Below are 14,752 nucleotides of genomic sequence, written 5' to 3'. Positions count from 1 at the left end.
ACTGACAGGAAATTGAATGCGTTTGAATTCGAATGGAAAATTATCAGGTATAAGAGGTATGCGAGGAATGAATACACTTTCACCCTTTCCTGATCCAGTTAATATAGTAGCTTCTATAACATTCTTTTGTAATTTTGTGACTCGTAATCTTGTACCATTACAAAGTTGAGGTGGATTTAAATTTCTCAATAAAATTATAGGAGCGCCAATTTTTAATTTAATTGTATGCGATGGAAGTCCTGGTACACTTATTGAATTTAAGAAGTCAACAGTATAGTTTGTTGCGTCATCTGGATTAATCGTGGTATTGATTGATGCATAAACCATCTCATTTGCATCAAACTTATCTATTATAGTATTATTAATACGGACTACCATTTCATTTTTAGGACATAAAATAGCTCTCTCTGATAACCACGAGTCCTCTTTATTTTTAATATCTCTTATACCTGGATATACTTTTTCTATCAAATCTTCTATAGATGGTACTATTGAACATAATTCATCAGGCAGAGATACTTCTCCATTTTCATCGTTTATATTTCCACCCCCTACATCCAACAATAAATTAGAAAATTTTTGAGAAATTGGATCACCTCCTTGATGGACTCGCATGTTTACAGTTAGTGATAGTTTTTTAATATTATTCCATAGATAAGATCGTTTAAGAGATGCATTCACTTCATCAGCTCTTGTACCTCTAGTAATTACCAGTAAAGTCTGACGAAAATCACCGGAAAATAAAAAAGTTATGCCCCCCATTCTTTTTGTATTGTTTCGTAAGTCTTGTAGTGTTCTGTCAACAGCTTCTATTGCTTTCTTGTTGGCCATCGTGCATTCATCCCAGACTATTAAGCATGCATCTCTCATCACTTTTGCTTTATCACTATTCCTAGAGATATTACAAACTGGTGATTCATATCTGTCAATGTCTATCGGTATTTTGAACATGGAATGGGCCGTTTTACCACCAGGTAAAAGGGTTGCTGAGATACCTGAAGATGCTACTGCAAGCGCAATTTTACCACTACCTCTAACTTTAGATAATATCAAATTTATTAAAAACGTTTTTCCTGTGCCCCCAGGTGCATCAATAAAAAACATTCCCCCTTCTAACGTGTCTATGCTATTCATAATTTCATCGTAAATTTTTTTTTGGTCTACTTAATTTTGAATTCATTTTTTTTTACAAAAGCCATCAGTATCGATTTGTCATAACTTGTTTCAGCTAGATATTCTCTGTTTATCTGAAAATTATCATTAATATTCGGTATCGGCATTCCATATTGATCTAAAGGTTTTCCCCCGATAGAAATAATTGTATTTTCTAAGTCTATGAGACAACGATTCTCAAGCTCTTCTTTATGTAAATTTAAATCAATATCAGGAAAACTTCTTATCAATTTTCTTCCATAATCTTCATATAAATATTTTTTATACTTTGTCCATAATTCTTTAGGGTCAGAAGGGTGACAAAATACTACAATAATTGCAAAAAGTTGCCTTAGTTTAAATGGACTATCGGTAACACACGCTTCTTTTAAAGTTTCATCCCAATGGGAGTCATCTTCAATAAGATCAAGAGCTTTGCAAGCTGCTTGATATGATTGATATACCACACCATTAACTGTTCTTATATCTTTAAAAGATGTTGGGCCTCTAACGGTGTGAAGTAATAGACGTAAGAAATAACACTCTGTATTACCAGGATGAATTGTGTATACTCTTCCAATAACGTGTTCTTTAAAAATACCAGGATAACCTTCAACGAGATTTCCTCTTTTCCTCCTCTTGAATACTTTAGATTGTTTATCAAATATATAATATGCAGGTACTTCGTCATATAAAAGTGTCTTTGCGAAAATTTCCTCTCGGCATAATTGAAAATAGGCCAATAATGTTGTGTTTTTGGGATTAGTAATTTGATCAATAACATTTTCTGTGTTGAAATATACTCGCTGTCCATTTTCTAAATGAACATCCAAGTGAACCACGGGAGGAAATCTCTCATGTATTGGGAAAGACATTATACGCCAAGTTGCTTCTGAGGTACTAATGTATCTCCCAGATTGATATTTCGTTATCTCATCGTTTTCATTTTTAAGTCCAAACGTTGCTTGATCACTTCCTTTATTCACATATTTACAAATGTATTTTATAGATTGCACACTGCTACAATACTCGACATTTAAATGTGTTTCAAAAGTTCGGGATAATACTGGTGAATAAGGGACGATCCAACGATTATCTACTTCTATATTATTTCCATTTACCTTAACTTGAGCGACAAATCCTCCCGCTTCCGTTGATCTCCGCCGGTAAGATGGATAGCCATCCTCTCCAGTTATCGTTTCATTTACAAATGCTTTCGGAAATCGTTTACTACAACGATTGTCTTTCATACACGGAGATTTTGAATTAATTATTCCACATGGTCCATGAATCATATGTTTTTTAATAATATTATATAAATCTAAATCCTCCTGAGGATTAGGAAATTCTGCTTTTATAATACTATCTATTCTATTAGGTGTTACTTTATCTTCAAGCCATAAGAGAATATGAGCATGAGGAAGACCTCGTTTCTGCCACTCTACAGAATACATATAACATTTAACGGATCCAAAAATTTTTCCTTTAAATAATAAATCAATTAATTTTTTCAACTTCAAGTGAAAAACTCTAGATATAATATCGTGCCGGTCAGATGCAGATTGCCCTTCGTACAGCTCTCTTGTTATTTCTATCCAATTAGGATTAGTGGTCATAGTTATAAAAAGATCAGGACGACCATACTTCTTTACATAACTAAATGCATCTTGTGTTCGCTCATGCATGTATCTTGGGCTTCCTGTAAAACTGGATGGGAGAATAACTAAACGGCCTAAATGATCAATATTACTTTCAACGCGCAAAGCATCTTGTAAGTGAATATAGTTTTCGGCTCTAAGTTGTTTTTGACTATTTCGTATAAATGACAATCGCTCGGTTTCAATTTTCGCATACATATCAACCCAAAATTGATTTGAAATTTGACGATAACGGTGTAAATTATTAAACTCATTAGATCTCATCATAAGTCTGTAGCAGTAAAATTGTAAAGCTGAAATTTTTTTATTCGTGTCTTCTGCTTGTTGTCCAGAATGAAATATATTAAAATTATAGCCGTCTTCTCCACGACAAAATATAAGTGGATATTGAAGGGCATCATACGACCGGTGAGTCTCACTTATTCTTTGAAGATCTCCTGTACGCAAAGATAGAATAATATCTCTCTTTTGACACTCTTGATCAACTAACACTACAGCTACTTCATTTGTAGAAGGCTTATTATACCGGCCTTTATGATCGGAAATTGGTTTACGGTCTGCATTGATTACTAATTGATAATTATCTTTGTTTTCGAGTGGAATAGATTCTAAAGCCGATTTAAAGTCATGCACATAAGGATTTACTTGAAGGAGCATATTTTGTAGGTCTGTTATGAGATTTTTATTTAAATTATTATTATAGGACATTCGAAGATTAATTTGCTCATTATAATCAGCTATAAAATATATCTGTAAAAATTTTGAAGGTTGATCACTTTCAGGAAACAATGAACCAATTAAATGGTATACTTGTCCCTGGATTTTAAAAGTCGGCATAAAGTTTCCCTCAGATACAATATTTGCACCGAATGAAGTCATCTGAAAAGCATTGTTGTAAGACCTTACAGCGTTCAAAAATGATTTTGATTGAACGTGTTTTCCATCCAGCAGAGATTTTAAAGGTTCGGGAGGTTCAAGTAAAGGTGTTAATCGAATTTTACCTGATGAACAGCATAATCCAACAGATTCACCGACCCACTTTAATGCATTACAGTAATTACAAACCTTAGTCATTGGACCAACATCAGATTCCTGTTTGTAATTAATAGACGGATCGTAGGAGAAACCACTATTCAATTTTGATTGCCAACGGATATTTCGTCTCTGAGTTTGTCTATTCTTATCAGCATTTAATCGTTGCTGATGTTCTGAATCAGATTCTAACTGTCTATGGACGGTATGCCATTGGCGATCCAAAGACAATCTTTCTGTTTGTCTGTCGTTAAACTCTGATTCACGAAGAGCCGAAATTCTTTCGTTTTCCATCATTAAATTTGCTTCTTTTTTCTTCTTTAACCTGTAGTATCTATTTCTAGCTGCAGCTCTACTTTCATCGCGTTTGAATGCAGATTCTGATCGTCGCTGAAGAGCGTGATGTTCTCGGTCGATCATTAGGCGAGTTTCACGATCAAATATAGATTCCTGTGAGCGAGATAAAGTATGGTGTTCACGATCGTGAGTCAATCTCTGATTACGATGTTCATCTGATTCGTTATTGCGTGCAATAGTGTGCTGTTGACGATCACGTGATAATCGGTGGATACGTCGTTCATCAGATGCATTATGATATGTAATAAGGTGGCGTGCACGATCATCCGCCAATCTTCTTTCATAAGCTATCTCTGATTCGACTTTCCTCTTATTAGCATGTTGTATTCTATCAGAAGCAAGGCGAATTTCAGATTGTTCTGGTGTTTCATTAGCTCGTAAATTACTTTTCCTTTCTTTCTGAATTTTCAGTCTCTCGTCTCGTTCACATTGAGTTTCAGAGAGGCGAAGAAGTTTGTTGCTTCTTGCTTTGGCTGATGATGAACTCAAGTTTGATTTTCGTTTTTTAGGCATTTTTAATGAAAATATAACGAATAATAACGATACATATCTAAAATATAAAATTATTAATTACGATAAGTTATATTGAATTGGTCAATCTTGGTTACCTTAGCATACAAAAATAAAAATTACTATAGATAACTAAGTGAAATCAAGTACTTATCTTTATCTTTTGAATCCAATTTTTTATATAAGTTAATGCACAAAAATTGTTTATAAATAATATAAATGATTATTTATAGGTTATGATCTTCATTTATTTTACATATTGCGTAAGATACGTAATTTTGTCTTTTTAATCCTATATATCATACAATAAATTAAAAAAATTCAAGTAATAAAATAAATAGATTTACATTCTTACTTAGTTACAAATAAGTCAGATTAGACACTCTTATTTTGACTGCTTAATGAAATGTGATAGACGATTCAATTGACAGAAACAATTGATAAATGAAACAAAATCTAATCTAAAAAAAAAAAATATAAAAAACAATTGATACGCGTTATATAAAAATAATTGACGCTAATGGAATAAAAACAATTGATGGCTGTAATTTAACTGTTTTTTTCTTATACTTTTAGAAAAATAATTTATATACCCGAATTCTGATTTATAATTGATTTAAAAAGTAGCCTATATTTTAAGTGACAGCATCTTGTATATGTATAAAAAATTTCATCTCAATCAGATAAGTGGTTGATTAGTTATAAAGGTACAAACCGACAGAGAGACAGACAGACGAAAATTCTAAAAAAGGTAGATACAGTATGAGTAGGTCATAAAAATGATATTTGACGCATAATTCGAAATAAAATCACCATGTACAGACAGAGTCTATAGATTTATATATTAGTATAGATATAGATATATTATTATATTTGGCCATTTTTCATATATGATTACGTATAATCGAGTTATATATAATTGTATATAATTTTATATGATTATATATAAAAATTTTTTCTTGGGAAGTTACTCTCAAGTGTCTTCTATAAAGTAGTGAAGACATTTTTTCAACCTCCGGTCGGGTAGGGTTGAAAAAAATTCAAAAAAAGTGTTTTTTCCAATTTTTGAAATAAAGGTAAGAGCTAAAAAAACAGTCCTCAATTGAAGTTGTAGAGCTTCAAATTTTACATAAAAAAGTCCTTTCATGTTTTTGGCTATTATTAAAATTAACAACGTTAGAGTCGCTAGAAGCTAGGATATAACCGGTGGGCCTGACTGGGCTAGCTCTTTTCTGGCCACGGTTACTTATAGTTAACTTAATTAATTTATTTTGTGAGCTGGGCATCTAAATTATAAAAAGAAAAAAATGCTTGGTGGTTTATTTAGTAAAAATTTGATTTTATTTTTTCTTTTTTGGAATGTACACTACTGAAAAAAATTAAAGGATCAAAAAAAAATTCCAAATTTTCGGGTGATTTTCAAGAGGCCGTAACTTCGAGAGAAATGGTCGTAAAATAAATAAAAAAAGAAAATTGTAGCTCTATGTATCTACTTTTTAGATTAGAACTTTAAAATTTTGCAGCGTCAGCGGTTTTTAAGTAATCTTAAAAAAACCAGCTGCAAAAAAATTTTCAAATTTTTTTTATTTCCTTTTTTTTTTTTGGTCATGGGAAATTTTTTTTTCGTTTAACCACTATGAGGATCAAATATCTTCATTATTCAGCCTTAATTTCGTATTTCATGGACCTTGATACGTCCACTTCTCGCCGACAAATCGGTCTTCGAATGAAAAAGGATCCTTTTGTCTTTGATTATCAATATCTCAGAAACCAATGATCACACAGAAAGTTAATGGTAGGTTTCAAAAACTTGAATTAACTTCCTTCAACGATTAGCCATTGCTTACTCGAAAAAAAAATTTTTCCTATCATCACATGAATTTAAAAATGCAACAAAAAAAGGGCTTTTGGTGGTTTTTTGGAAAATCAAGCGCTGAAACGAAAATATTGTGAAAATCGATAATGTCAAGTGTGCATTTTATAGTTCAATATATCCACAGAAACCCTACAAAGAACTAGATCAATCCAACCAGCTGCTTTCTTGTTTAACTCGATTGAATTTTTGAAAAAATTAAAGGATCACATTTTTGCGCTGAATAGCTGATAATGAAAAAACAAATTTTTTTTCTGAGCTTTGTCCACATTTTTATTGTAGACAGTGCTTAAATCTTCAAAAAAGAAAATAGTTTTTCTTAAAAAAAATTTTTTTTTTGAATAACTTTACAGGGGTTATCAGATATTTTTGGCTGGGTTTCTTTCAGAAACAAAATATCTCAATATAAAACACAGACCGCACTTTGATGCATTACTGTCTAATCTAGCGAAGTGCACTTTAATTGTTTCATAAAATTCATTTGTTTAAGAGAAAAACTCGACCGAAGTTTCTATTTACTGTACAAGTACAACAAAGATAGTACTGTTTGTAGACTTGAGTGTAATAGAGAGAAAAGTGCGAACTCCTGTTTATGAAATTTAAAAAACCAACGCCCAATTATTTTTAACACGTTTCCGCCGCTGCGTTCCGTAATTTGACTGATCTCTCGTTCATTAAATTAAAAAAAAAATTTTTTTGAAAATAATTTTTTTTTTTTTTTGAAAATTTACGCACTGTCTACAATATAAAAGTGGATAAAGCTAAAAAAAAATTTTTTTTTCCATTTGTTAAAGATCATCAGCTATTCAGCGCAAAAAACGTGATCCTTTAATTTTTTCCAAAATTAGATCGAGTTAAACAAGAAAGCAGCTGATTGGATTGATCTAGCTCTTTGTAGGGCTTCTGTGGATATATTGAACTGTAAAATGCACACTTAACATTATCGATTTTCACAATATTTTCGTTTCAGCGCTTGATTTTCCAAAAAACCACCAAAAGCCTTCAGGGACTGAATGGGGACTGCGCTTTCCGGCCAGGTCCACTATCTACAGGGGCTACTTCCTGCCTGTTGTCACTTATGCGGTAGCAGGTTGGAGTGACCTATGTAGGGTAGAGGATTGGAAGGCTCTTAGGGCCCTGCAACGGCAAGCCCTGATTAGGATGACGTCTTCATATAAGACGGCATCGTATGAAGGACTTTGTATGGTTACAGGGGTAGTGCCCATTCAGCTTGTGATTGATAAACTCTGCGCCCGCTACAATCTTCACACTGGCAAACAGGCAACCCTTGGAACCGCGACCGTGCAGCCAGATGATGAAGAAGGCCTTGTCTCCCTCAAGAAAGAAAGCATTTGCAGATGGTAAGAACAGTGGTCCACAGTCGACACAAGACGAATGACATTCAACTTCTTTCCCGACGTTACTGAATGTCTAGTGAGCAAACACATCAGCCCTAATTTTTGGCTTACCCAAATTTTAACCGGTCACGGCTGTTTTAAGGATAGACTCTTCAAGTACGGACTTGCAAAAGATCGCAAATGCCCCCAATGCAACAAAGAGTGGGATACCGTTCAGCACTTACTGCTAGAATGCATCGAGTTCGAGCCTCAGCGTGAGGTGCTCCAGAGCATAGAAGGGTGGATCGCGGAGTGGCCACAAATCGGGCGGGTTCTTGCCGCATCCCTGAACTCCTTTAAAATTTTTAATGGTTTCAGCAAAGACAGTCTCCACCACAAGCTCAGCAGCCAATTCCAACACAGAGAGGAAGGAGGAGTAGACTACTAGATCGCGGCTTAACTGGCATCCAACCAGTTGTTGTCGAAGCATCTGGGCATAGGTGTGCAGAACTCACGATTTGTGAGGACTCTGTGCATCCCGGGTGTCAGTCCGAAGTTAAGTGTGTGGGTGAATGTGTTGAAGTATGGACGAATGAATGCAAATGAAACTGGGTGTCTTCTCAGGAAGGCAGGGGAAGAAACCACGTCCCCTCTTGACCAACTGTGGTATGTCGACCAATACATGAAATTGGTGCTATGGGGGGCCCATTCCAAGCCCCACTTCGACCAGAGTCTCTTTATTTTCTGAGATGCGAAGGGTAAATGGGCCCAAGTGAGGTTAGACTCGTAGTGGCTGTGGTTAGATACCCCAGGTAATGAGGAATTTTGATTATACCTCCGGTTAATGTTCACCTTCGTTTCGACTAAGTGTGTCGTCTGGGTAGAAAGGATTGGATTTTGCAGCGCGTGTATGCCCAAAAGGGCGAGGAAATGGCCTCCGGTCGGGGGAGGTGGACTTAGGTCTCGTTAGATTAATTAATTGTTCAAATCTTCCGCGCTTTCATTTCATCTTCTCACGGTGGATAGGTAATCAACAGTACAGTCGATCAGCAATCGATTATAGGTGGCTCCGCTAGTCTTATTCTCACAGCAAAGACTGTGAAAGTGGGGATGAAGAACACGGAAGTTTCGGTCTCTCTCGCACATCATCGCTCTCTCTTATGCATATAGCTAAAAGTTATCATTGCAGACACCTCGTGCTTTTAATTTAATCTCAGTTCAATTCATAAATCAAGTGTACTCTCATTCAATAATCAGTTAAATATTGCGTGTAATAATTCAAAGTAATTATTGCTTATATTATTTTTGCTCTCATCAGTTAATATCAGTTTATCTCAATTTAATTAGTCTTACCGCGTGTACTGGCATTGTCCGCGCCTCGACGCCATCTTGGCCACGTGTTGCACACGAGTGTAAATTACTTAAAATTAAAGACTAATACTAATAAATCAGTTCATTTCTAATCATAATTAATTCTCATCAAATGTACATAGTGAAATAAAATATTTGTTGTGTTTATTTGCCAAATCTTGTGTTAAATAAAATTATTTCTTTCAGACCAATTCACACACACCAGATCCTCACACCCACTCATCATTATAATTAATCCGTTATTAATTATTTAAACAAACACACAGGACGACTAGGGCGGACATGTTTTCTGCCGTCATCGTTCGGTAAATATTGTCATCCTGATGGTGTAAAGATATTTTGGACATCCGGTTTTCTGTTTCTTCCAATCCTGCTCCCCAGGGTTGGAATGTGTTTACCGTATTTAACGGGACGATATTCTTCTCGAAGAAAAATCCGGATACTTTAGGCTCAGCTGTTAAATTTATTGATACCGCTTCTAAGGCTAAGTTTAATTTTGGCAAAGTTATACTCAGCTAGGGGATCTCTTCATCTATGCTCTTAATTATGTCATTTCCGTTTTCAACTTCGCATCTACCCTGGATATGGACCAGTCCTGTCCCGTTGATATATAATTTTTTTCGACTGGTTCTAAGCACTTGAAAGTTAATTTTTTTTCTTTACAAGTCGAATACGCCCAAGAATTTGATTGATTGAGTCTCATCCACGTGGTTTTGCACTCTGGGATAATGCGGATGTTGCATGTTCTTGAGATATCTTCAGTCGACTTGAAGAGCAGCTTTATTTCGCAGTCTACTCCTTCTGGAACCTCCGTGGACTTTTTGATAGTAGTATCGTCAGCGTTTGAATTTTTCTATTCAAATTTTCTGGCTTCGGCAATGGTCTCATTTCATATGACAATAACGGAATCTTACGGAACAGGGGCAAGGTTACTATAATAAGTAGGTAACCTTTCGCCCGTCCTACCTTTACTGTCGACACTGCTGACAAAGTTGAGATGTCCATCCTGTCAATTGGCTGAGGTGGATTCAGATCAGGATGCTTTCTCATGATGTCGACAGTTGCTTGGTAAAGTTGCCTTGGTGATGTGGCTCGTGGAGAGAGTCTGCCAGCCTTCTCTTCTTCGATGATTGTTTCGGCTTCCTTCAGGACTTGAAGATGGTTACTGACAATCTCTTGACGCTCATCCCCCAGCATTAGGACTTGCATCAAATATGTGAGTCTTTCTAGAGAGTTCTGGGTGGTTCATAAAAGCTTGAGTGGCGTCCGCGAGGTTATTCAAATTGGACTGCATTTGCGCCTCGCTCTGTAGGATAGTATTGATTTTACTCTTAACGATGTGAGTGGCATTCTGTACTAGGTGCATCATTTCTGTATTGTCTTGATACAATTTGTTGATATCCTCGGTAATATGTTCCTTGTCTTCAAAGTCCATGGTTCCAAACAGTTCTCGGGAGGCTGTGCCCACAAATCCGAACCATGGAGCTCGTTGATTACGGTCATATGACGGAGTTTTAAATGTTGTTTTCTCGAGGAGCTGATCCAAGCGAATTTTTGCTTGGTTTATTGCGGTTTGTACCTCGGTTATCTGGTCGATTTTTAAGTAGTGCATACAGAATGCTGCGCCAATAACCTTAGCACAGCCTAGCATGGTCGAGTGTAGATGGCCCCACTCAAAGGAATACATATCGACCAACCCTTGGACGGTAATGGAAGAAATGATGCACCTTTTTTTTCTTCCAGGTGAAATACTTAAATGGGTTATACAATAGACCCGGGTTGTCTGCCAGTGGCTGGATGGTTATGACGTCCTTGGATTGACTTTTCTCGGCAATGATGATCAGAAATATCAATAACCGTCTCATGATGGTAAGAGATTTGTGGATCTGAAACAGAGAACTTTATAAAGGTTTAGCTTTATGGTCGAAAGCGGGCTTAGCCTTATTAGGGTTGACCAATTTACGGTTCTCTTTGTCATTCAGGCAAACAAGACTCCCAAATTCGTTAATTTCGACAATTTCGTAAGGCCCGGTATAATAAACACCGAGTTTATTCTTCCGTGGTTCCTTTAAACCATAAATAAAGTCGCCTACCTTAAAGGTACTAGTGTGTATATATCGATCATAACGAATTTTGGAATCCTGTTTTGCCTTATTAAGGCAATCAGCAGCGATTTTTCTGACTTCTGACAATCTTCCCATAAGATGAGCGAGATAATCGGAATAAGTTTCGATTCTGGAATAATCGGGGAATTAGGTTAGTAACCGAGCTCTTCGACCAAATATCAGCTCAAATGGAGTGAATTTGGTGGAAGTATGCCCATTGGTAATGTAGCTCAACGCTGTAAGACCCACTTATCGATCTCAGTTCGAGTACTTATCGGAGATTACTCTTAAGAAGTCTATCAATGGTTGATGGCCCCTTTCTAAAGAACCATTTGACTGGGGGTAATAACCCGAAGTCGTCAATCTTTGAATTTTCAGAGTTTTCGCGAATTGTTGTATTATTTTGGAGGTAAAAGAAGTACCTTTATCTAAGAAGATAACCCTCGGACATTCGTAGTAGCACATACAACGATCAACAAGGGCTTCTGCCGCTGTTGTCAATCGAATATCAGGTATTGGAATCGCGGTTACGGATTTCGAAAAATTATCCTGAATCGTCGGGATGTGGACATTTCCACTCCTAGTCATAAGAAGTGGTCCAACAGTATCAATGAAGATTCTCTCGAAGAGCTTAAAGGGAGTATCGGTTATCATCATTGGTTGTTTTGTTTTAATTTGCGTGAGTTTATTTATCTGGGAAATTTCGCATTTTCGAATGAATCTGTAGATCCTTTCTTTTATGCCGAGCCAGTAGAATCTCTCTCGAATTCGCCAATAAGTTTTCACGACACTCTTGTGGCCTGCAATAGGGCTACAGTTTTCTTCGATGATTTTATCGCGTAACTCTTCGGTAGGAGCTCTTATATTTCCTTTGCAAAGTGTTACCTCGATAGAACAGTCAGCCAATTCTTGTGTAAGATAAGCCTTAATATTTATATCACCGAAGTCATCCCCCTATTTTGCCATGCGGAAAGTATAAATTTCGTGTTTGAACAAGGACGCTCTTAAATTTCATAGTCCTTCGATTAAATTAGTTAAGTCAATTTTTTCGAAATGATTTTTCTTAACAGAGTCCGTGAAGATAAAGTGCTGACCCAATTTTGTAATTAGTACATCACCCATTTTTGGTTTAGCTGTCCAGATCTTCTTGATTGATGAAGCTGAGATCTTTCAACAGACGTAAAACCGGTTTCATTAACTCAAAATCCAGAGACAGAAAATGTACCATGTGGTCTCTCACATAGGTAATTCCATCTCGATTGTCTTTGAATTTGATTCGATTCTCAGGTAGTTTCAGGGGCCTATCAGACTCAGAACTCGAATAAGGCGAAACTTCTGGTGGTGAATAGCGTTGACCACCCAAATCTTCGGCTATATCCGAGGATGGAGGATCAAAGACGTACCGTAGAACTTGATTCGGAATTTTTGGTGGCAAATTATCATTCATCCCTGGCTCGCCCCCCCCCCCCGTTGTTCAATACCTCCCGAAACATCAGGTTTAGCAGTACTTATTTCACAATAGTTTATTTTTTACCGATTTTGTGTCATTTCCGTAGCCCGTCTCATTCGTAACCGGGATGCAACCGTGTCACGAGGCTGTGAAGCGCTGTTGACCCGAGGTTTGTTTTTATTTCCCGGTTTTCTTCCTCGTTTTACAGCTGTTTAAACGTTCGTCATTGTCTTTTTTCGAGGCAGACTTACTTGCTTCACAGTGAGGGCAAAAGGGACAGGTACTGCATGGAGCTTCTAATTTGAGATGTTCTAGTTTTTCTGTGTCAATGTCTGCAGAGTCAAACGTCACGATCTTTTTCCTAGTCGAAGAAGGTTCCTCTGTTCGTGAACGTGATGAACTTTTCTTGACTGTTCGTAAAGTCGAGTAATCGTTATGAGTCTGACTACGTCCCCCTTTACTTGACGTATAAGCGTACGTTCGGTAGTCAACTGAAGTTGCACTAGCGTCGGAGTCTGCGCTGTCTTCGCTGTCTGTGTTATATTCACTCTGTCTGTGATGCTTTCTAGAGTAAGTAAATGTTCGTCCTCTAGTTTCTCGACGATCATCGTAATCGTCATAATCTTGGCGATGTCTCTGATATTCGTCCTTAGAGTAACGTCTGTTATAGTCTCGGTCGTACCCGCGGTCTTTTTGAGAATGACGCGAAAAGTCATTACATTCGCGGTTCTGACCTGGTCGCATGCATTCGCGAGTTCGTTCTTCTTTAATCGCTTTTTGAAGATCTTCAAGCGTTCTTGGTTCTTTTCAACGCGCGAGACATTTCGGAAGGTCAGGCAAAGTGGAATAAAGCAGATCAGATGTAACTTTTTCTTGTTGCGATATGATGGCATCTCGATTCTCCACTGGCAACGTAGCTTCCAGGCCTCTGATCATTTTGCGTAACCTGAAATAGAAATCTTCGACGGTTTTGCCCTCTCTCGGGCTAGCTGCAGCCAGGCATTTGTGCCAAATAAGAATTGGATCGCAATCTTGAAGCCTTTCTACCAGTATCTCGAGAAGTTCTTCGACACTGTGGATCGGGGTAAACTCAATCTGGTCTTTAGCCCAACCGGAGATTCTCTTTACGATTATTGCAACGAACATATTATGATGATCCGGGAGGATGCAAGGTAACCAACTCCATACGATCGCGTCGAATTCTTTAAAATCTTGTTCGCAATTTGGGTCTTCGCCTTCAAATCTAGGTAGCTCTCGATAGAGCTCCTTGGCCATATCGTACTGAGTAGGTGGAGTGTTTGCATCGTGCACACCCTAGGGTGACGTGTAAGACAACAATACCAAAAGTCTCTGAACTCAGGACATAATTGCTGACTTGGTCAGAAAGAGAAAGATAGAGTTAGTTTTTACAGCTCAAAGCTGCGACAGTAAAGTCGATATGTGACTTTTTGCTGACCTTCGCGATTTGGTCGCGAAGTCGCGGACGGTGAACTCAGTCATTTCGCAACTTGAATTGGAGGAGTGGAAAATGCTGAGATCGCAATACGTGGAGTTGCTACCCGTTAAGGTGTGGCAAGTCCACGAAGGCAAGGCGTGCCACTTTCAAGAAAATGCCACGAAATTCAAAATTTTACGACGCCAAAATGTCAAAAAGAAAAAAATTACCACAAAAATCTACCTTTTATTTCAAAATAGTAGAAAATGATATCTGTGGCTCAACAAGAAGGATTTTCAGGATCAGTGTTATTTATGTTATGTCCGCTGCTTAAATTTAAATTAATTACTCGGGATTTCTCCCTGTGATAGCGACGGAAAAATTTAGATGAGCGATTCGGAGGTTGCGGACAACAGTAAAGAATACGAGGAAAAATTTATCTTCCTATAATTTATTTTTATAGTGGATTTTA

At 37.0% G+C, this 14,752-nt stretch overlaps 1 protein-coding gene and 1 long non-coding RNA gene across 6 annotated transcripts in view; both read right to left on the bottom strand.

Moving 5' to 3' along the window:
* Positions 1-14,752, bottom strand: part of LOC103568657 (collagen alpha-1(XV) chain) — a 493,917-nt gene that overhangs the window by 88,010 nt on the left and 391,155 nt on the right. The window lies entirely within an intron of this gene.
* Positions 4,663-5,484, bottom strand: LOC128668262 (uncharacterized). The gene is made up of 3 exons (XR_008404016.1): positions 5,303-5,484; positions 5,065-5,170; positions 4,663-5,001 (listed from the first exon to the last, which is right to left on the bottom strand). It is a non-coding gene; the product is annotated as an uncharacterized LOC128668262 (long non-coding RNA).

The sequence above is a fragment of the Microplitis demolitor genome, chromosome 7 (assembly GCF_026212275.2).
Source record: "Microplitis demolitor isolate Queensland-Clemson2020A chromosome 7, iyMicDemo2.1a, whole genome shotgun sequence".
NCBI lineage: Eukaryota > Metazoa > Arthropoda > Insecta > Hymenoptera > Braconidae > Microplitis > Microplitis demolitor.
This window is presented reverse-complemented; position numbering and strand designations above follow the sequence as displayed.